The sequence below is a fragment of the Artemia franciscana genome, chromosome 17, assembly GCF_032884065.1.
Source record: "Artemia franciscana chromosome 17, ASM3288406v1, whole genome shotgun sequence".
In the NCBI taxonomy this organism is placed as follows: domain Eukaryota; kingdom Metazoa; phylum Arthropoda; class Branchiopoda; order Anostraca; family Artemiidae; genus Artemia; species Artemia franciscana.
The window spans coordinates 9,144,502-9,152,364 of NC_088879.1; positions in this window are offsets into that span (position 1 = coordinate 9,144,502).

Here is a 7,863-nt window from a genome sequence, read left to right on the forward strand (position 1 = left end):
TCCCCGTAAGAAAAATGATTACCCTCCCGGGGGCAAAGGGGAATCCCTCTTCGGAAATCCTAGCCATATCTATAAGAAAAGTATTTATGCAAAAGGATGTGCATCCAAAATATTTATTTTAGATTTTATTTATTATTATTTTATGCTTTATTTTAATGTATATTTTTATGCATTAATATCTGGAATTAAGCGTTATCTCACTCCTTCTAGAATCTACAATTTTGGACCATAAGGGAAAAAAAAACCTGGTCTTCACCCTCTTCCAGGGAAATCCTTGGGACACGAATCAGAAGAACATAATATTTTTATGCCAAAGAAAAAGGATTTTTTTTTTTCATTTTATTAGAAATTGTTTTTTGAAATTAACACCTTCTCACTTGAAATCTTCCAGAATCTACAATCTTGTTCACTAACAAAACGCCCTGGTTTCCCCTCCTCCCCTAGGGTAATCCTTGATACACGAAACACCATCTAACTGAAAGTATTCCAGAGTCTACAATCTTGTTCCGTAAGAAAAAATCTTGGCTCTTTCCCCCTCCTCCAGGGAAATTTTAGTTTTATGCTGAAGCAAAGAGGCTTGATCTGTTTATTTATATAGAAACAGTTTTTGGAAATACACCCTCCAACATTTATAGTTTTTCTAAACGACCAAATTATAAAATGTCCCCTTTTATTTCGCTACATACTCTATGCATAAATCAGGGTGCCCAGATTCAATTGTACATTTTGATTAGTTCGTCAGAAAAAATCCAAAAATATTAAGCCAGTATTGAAAATCCTTTACCCTGCTCTGAGAATCATTTTTGTACAACATGACACTTTTTTCAATCCTTTTATTTTGTTTTTCTATATCAATGTTAGCTAGTTTTGAACGCTTATTTTAGGATTTTTTTTTATTTTATTTAGCTGCCGGTATCAATGAAGTGATTTACTTTTAAGTTATACGAGAAATTTTGACATTTAAAACCTTGTAAATTCTGTTATTTTCAAAATTAAGTGTTTTATTTTCTGGCTTTACTCGTTCAGTTGAACCAATTTGGTTGGATTGTCAAACATGATTGTTAAGAGAAAACATGATTCTGTTCTTGTATGAAATTTTAATTCCTATTTCTTGACAATAAGTATCTTGAAATAATGCTGAAATCACTTTTTGTAGATGTTTTAAATAAAATGTGTTTTGTTATGTCGGTCTAGACCAGTTTTGAGTACATGTTTCTATGGTCGTATTTCAAACAGCCAGTTGTACGGAAAACGTGGTATTACCCCCTTGCTAGGGCTAGAATCATTGAACGGTTGAAATGGTTAGGACACCTTTTTTGTAGTTCAAAACAACCAGCTGTACGAAAATTGTGGTGTTACCTCGCCTTTTCGGGCTATAACCAGAGGAAAGTTGACAATGCTGAGATGGTTAGGGCACTTTTTTGGTATTGTCAAACAACCAGCTGTACGAAAATTGTGGTATTACCTCGCCTTTTCGGGCTATAACCCGAGGAAAGTTGACAATTCTGAGATGGTTAGGACACTTTTTTGGTATTGTTAAACAACCAGATGTATGAAAATTGTGGTATTACCTCGCCTTTTCGGACTATAACCCGATGAAAGTTGACAATGCTGAGATGGTTAGGGCACTTTTTTGGTATTGTCAAACAACCAGATGTATGAAAATTGTGGTATTACCCCATTTCCTATGGCTATAATCAGAGATAGGTTTAGATAGATCCACTTGGCTGCATCTACAAAGTTATGTCTACCTTATGAAATGATGTTGATTATCAACCAAGACAAAGGATTTTTCAAATCAATAGCTCTAAGACTAGAAAATACAACTTTGTGAACCTGGCGTTTTAGTTCATACTTAGAACACAATTTACTAATGCTTTAAATCAATGCGGTGGTCTAGATGAATTTAAATAGAAGAACGGTCAGAGAAGCTTTCATAAATTTTCAGGATTACTATTTGACTCGATATACGAAAGTTTTATTTCCCTGGCTTGCAGCCCGTTCATATACATGGGGAAACGCTCAAAAACCGATTGGAACCATGGGACAGCCGATCGATTTTTGGGGTTAAGAATTTTGTCTAGTTTCCCTATGGTACCAATTAGTTTTTTGTGTGTTATCGAGCAAAAATGAGCAAGTATTCTCAAAAGTTTAAATCATGACAACTGTCAAGTACGTGAAAGTTCGAGATTTGATGGTTCTTATCCAGAACTATCAGTTTTTATCCAACACAAGTAATTCTTTGCATAAACCTAACATTAAAGAGAAAGATACTTCTCTATAAAAAAAGATACTAAAAGAAAGATACTTCTCTAAATATGAATTAAAACGCCAGAGGAGGTGGAGTATTTTCCCCCTCAAAAATATACAATTTGTAGAAAGGTTCATATAGTTGTATTTTCTAGTCTGAGATCTATTGATTTGAAAAATCCTTTGTCTTGGCTGATCACCAACAGCATTTCATTAGATAGACATAACTTTGTAGAGAGAAAAACACTTGACGCGTGCAAGTACATATTATCTGTGCTTTTTAGGAAAATTTTTCCATATACCATTTGAATACTTCACCTCGTACTGATCGGTTTCCCCCGCGTCTGAATGGACCATTAATTTTTCATGTAAAATATCAAATTTGGTTCTTCCAGAAGTAGAAAGTTGTTCCAGTCTAAGTGACAAAAAACCTGAAGGCTAATAGAGTAAAGCCAAGATAGATTGTCTCTGTGAGGGGTAAAATTGACATAATTTTTTCAAAGTTGCATAAACATGATTTAGTCTATTATCTTTAGGCAGATAGGCATATAGTAAGGCTGTTTTGATACATTGATCTAGACCCAATTTAAAGTACCTGTCTAACTGACAGTATTTCAAACAACCATCTGTTCGAAAAATATGGTATTATACCACTTTCTAGGGCTATTAGAATATTTCTATCTCTAGGGCATAGCCTTAGAAAGTGGGATTAAATAAAAAAAAACATTTTTTTTAACTGAAAGTAGAGAACGACATTAAAACTTAAAACAAACAGAAAATATTCCGTATATAAAAGGGGCTGTCCAATCCTCAATACCCCGCTCTTTACGCTAAAGTTTGACTCTTTGTCACAACTCTACTTTTTAAAACAATACAAAAACTTTAGCGTAAAGAGCGGTGCGTCGGGGATTGGACAGCTGCTTTCTTATACGGAATAATTTCTGTTCGTTTTCGGCTTTAATCTCGCTCCTTAATTTCAGTTAAAAAAAAACACTTTTTATTTGATTCCACTTTCAAAAGCTATGGTGAGGAAAGGTTGAGATTTCTTGGGCACATTTTGCAGATGAAGGACGACAGATTGTCAAAGATCTTCCTTTTCAGCTATCCGTCTAAGATCAAACGAAAAATAGGTCGTCCCCGAATAGGGTGGGAAAAGGTAATGACGGATTTAAAGGGAATTGGTTTTTCTTGGGAGTGGGTAAACAGGAAAGTCTTGGAAAGATTGAGATGGAGAAGGAGCGCACTCAACAGTGTTGGCCGCAGGACTGCAAGGACTGCAGTTAGTCCTGCAGTTAGTTGTTAGTAGCAACTATCTAAAATGGGCATCTCGACTTCTATTGCCACCTGTATTCAGAAGTAACTTTGTTTGATATCAAATTTTCACTTTATTCAGCTCATTTCCCCGTCTCATCAGCGGGGTCCCAAGGCACAGCCTCGTTTATAAGGGCTGAAGTTCTCAGCAAGCAGAGGGATTAAAAAGAAAAAACTTTTATTAACAAAAAACGTTTTGATATATTAGTCTAGATGAGAATATTCATTGAGAACCAGGATTCTCAACTTGTTATATTCGAGTCCTTGGCCGGATCAAGAGGAGCGGACGGAAAGGGTTACTGTTTAAACCCCCTACTCCAGAATGCAAGGACTTGCTAAAATATATAAACTAATTGAAAGCATATAAAATCAGAGATGTTCATTTTTTTGCAAAATAGAGGAGGAATTCACGATCCCTCGTTCTTCGGGAAGGAGGAAGGGGGGTCCTGCTCTTGTGTGCAGGAAAGATCCAACAAATTATTTATATTATAATCATACATAGGAAGGCACTGTGGTATATAAGTTACATACTTTATTTGCGTGTCTGATAACACTATCAGCAGTGAAGCTGGAAGCGGGCGCAACCACAACAAATTGCTGGATGCCTTTGATAATCAGCCACGTAGTACGACGCTATATCAAATCAATATATAAAGTCTCACGCTGCCGTCGTGGGAAAATCGGATTGCTAAGGATGCGGTCAAACTGGTTTATTTTCACGTATTTTACCGAGTTTCTGTGTTTTTCAGTGTTTTCCCCTCAAAATCCAGAAAAAAATCGAAATCCATCCCAAAATCCTCGCTATGTAATGACGAAAATGTGGTGGACTTGAGGAGGATGTTAAACTTAGTTTTAAAGATAGAAGGGTTAAGTTAGTGGAGGAATAGTCATATTTAGGCGTTAGGTTAAGGCGAAAGGAAAATTTATTTAGTAGTCATATAGAAAGTAGGATCTAAAAAGGTAAGCCATGTTGTAATATGGTATGAAGAAGTCGGCTAAAAGATATTGAAAAGATCCAAGTAGTTAAAGAGGTTTTCAGGGCTAAAATTCTAAATGTGATGCACTATGTATATGAGGTGTTGGGGTATGAGAAGAGAGTGTAATTAGGGTATTATAAGAGGTGGCTAGCGATAATCAAGTATACAAATAGTTTAGTAGTTAGAGGTGATTTAGGCTTGTCAAACAGTTCCTGGTAACGAATTGTAGTAAGGAGCGACCCGGCGCAATAGTAACCAAAACTTTAAAAACGGAATTTTGTTAGCAATAGCTACATCAAAAGAATTGCATTTTAATGATGATTTTAAATATATAAGTTTAATCAAGTTTATTCTTATCCATCAAAAGTTACGAGCCTGAGAAAATTTGCCTTATTTTAGAAAATAGGGGGAAACACCCCCTGAAAGTCATAGAATCTTAACGAAAATCACATAATCAGATTCAGCGTATCAGAGAACCATACTGTAAAAGTTTCAAGCTCCTATCTACAAAAATGTGGAATTTTGTATTTTTTGCCAGAAGGCAGATCACGGATGCGTGTTTATTTATCTATTTTTTTTATTTTTTTTCCAGGGGTGATCGTATCGTCCCAGCTGTCCTAGAATGTTGCAAGAGGGCTCATTATAACGGAAATAAAAAGTTCTAGTGCCCTTTTTAAGTGATCAAATAATTGGAGGGCACCTAGGCCCCCTCCCACGCTTATCGTTTTAGTAATTAGTTAAAAAGTGAAAAAGAAAACAACCGGTCAAACTAAACTTGAACAAAATACTAGTCAGAAAAAGAATTAAAAGGGAGAAAAATAAAGGAAGGGGACAAAATAGGCAAATAATATAGAAAAGAACAAGAAATATATATATATATATATATATATATATATATATATATATATATATATATATATATATATATATATATATATATATATATATATATATATATACATAAATACAGGGGGGTGGGGGCAAGCAAATAAGTGCAACGAACTGGGAAGCACCTTACCAAATAAAAAAGGGAAAACTATTTGGACATTTTATTCATTTTTTTGTGATGAAGGGGACGAAAAAATTTTCATAACTGGAAATAACACAGTAAATGGGGGACAAAACTAGGATGGCTCAGAAACAGCTCAAGGTAGTCGTAATCTGGATGGGGAATGACGTTTGGGGAAAATGATTGCCGTCCGAGGGTTCGTTATTGAATTTTTTGAAAAACAGAGGCACAACCTGAAAAACGGAGTGAAGGTTTCCCTCCTTCGCTCAAGGGTTTCCAAACTAGCTTCTCTTAGGAGCAGGGAGTAAGGCACCTTGCCTTCTGTGAAAATTATTCGCAAGGCTCTTTTTTGGATTGACTCAATTTTGTCTGATTCTTCGCGAGAGATGGCAGGGTGCCAAACATGACAAGCATATTCAAGATGCGGGTGGACAAAAGACGTGTACATCCTTAAGGAGTAAGAAGGGGGGATGCTATATTTATTTAGGAGCTTAAGGAGGGCGATAGACACATTAGCCTTATGGATGATGTCTTTAACGTGGACATCCCACTTTAAATCTGAAGAAATTGTGACAGCAAGTAATTTTAACGAGGACAAATAAATTTCAGGAGATATAGGATTAAAAAAACAGGGCGAGGATATGAGGAAACAAATCGGCATTATTATGGACACAGAGGGGTTTACTGTCATGTCTGAAGTTCAAAGCCTCACCTCCAGTTTCATTGAAGATTCTCATAGGGTCGCTTCTTAAATTTATGAAGCAACTTTCAGCAATCGTTAGGTCATCAACAAATTTCATTTGGTCAGGAACTTCTTTCGCGAGGCTGTTGATCATGACTGAAAAAATTAGGGGGCCTAGGAGAGTACCTTGGGGCATGCCATTGTAGACAGGGAGAGGGTTTGAGTAATAGTTCTGGTATTTAACCACCTGCGATATATTTTTGAAAAGGAGGCAGCCAATTTTACCAGTAAGGGATCAATATTGAACTTGCTAACTAATTTCTCAATGAAAATATTGTGGTTAACAAGGTTAAATGCTTTCTGAAAGACAATGGAAATTAAGTTTAGCCAGGAATTTGGGTTTTCGAGGATTTTCCCGATGTGGTCAATAAGAGAAACGAGTTAGTGGGAAGTAGAAGTTGATTTTAGGTTTCCGAATTGCTTCAGGTCAGTAAGAGGTGGGATTTTTTCCTTTAGCAAATCTGCAAGGAATCCTTCATACAATTTCGAAAAAATAGGAGTAAGAATAATAGGTCGAACACCTTCAAAACCAGGCTTTCCGCTTTTCTTTTTCAAAGGGGTAATGAAACCCTGTTTCCAAATTGTTGGAATTTGCCCAGACTTTGTAATTTCTTGAAACAGGAAAGAAAAGGGCTTAGAAAGGATGTCACCGAAGGCTCTAATAAGAGGAAGCGGGATATCCAAAGGACAAACACTTGTCTTCCTTAGTTTGTCAATTCTTCTTTCTGTCTCAGACGCGGAAACAGTCGGAAAAAAGGGGGATGGGGCTCCTGTTGATAATTGGTTGGGCAATGCTGGAAGGTTCTGGACAATGGACGCGATAAATTTATTTAAATTATTAGCGTTAACATCAGGGGGCTCTCGTAAGTTGAAATTAGACCTACGTTGCCTGAGCAACGTGAAGTGTTGCGACTACCTTTGTCCGGCTTCACCGAATGAAGTGTTCATCCACTCCACTTGTAAGTAAAATATACCACTCGATCACCCACTCATAAGTTAAATATACCTTAATTTTTCTAATTTTTCCTCTCCGTTCAGCTTCCAGATGGTCAAATCGGGGAAAACGACTTTACCAAGTCAATTTGTGCAGCTTCCTGACACGCCTACCAATTATCATCGTGCTAGTACGTCCAGAAGCACCAAACTCGCCAAAGCACTGAACCCCATCACCTAACTCCCCCAAAGAGAGCGGATCCGATCCGTTTCGGTCAATCACATATCTACGACGTTTACAAGCGTTTTCCAAGATTTCTGGTTTCACCCTCCAGGTCCTCCCAATATAAGCGAATCTGGTCGGGATTTGAAACAAGAGCTCTGAGACATGAGTTCCTTCTAAATATCAACTTTCATTAAGATCCAGTCACCCGTTCTTAAGTTAAAAATACCTCAATTTTTCTAATTTTTGCAAATTAACAACCCCCAGCACCCCCAAAGATAATAGATCCGTACCAATTATGTCAATCTCGTATCTATAACTTGTGCTTATTTTCCCATCAAGTTTCATCCCGATCTCTCCCCTCTAAGCGTTTTCAAAGATTTCCGGTTTCCAAGAATTTTGTTACCCCCTGCAACCT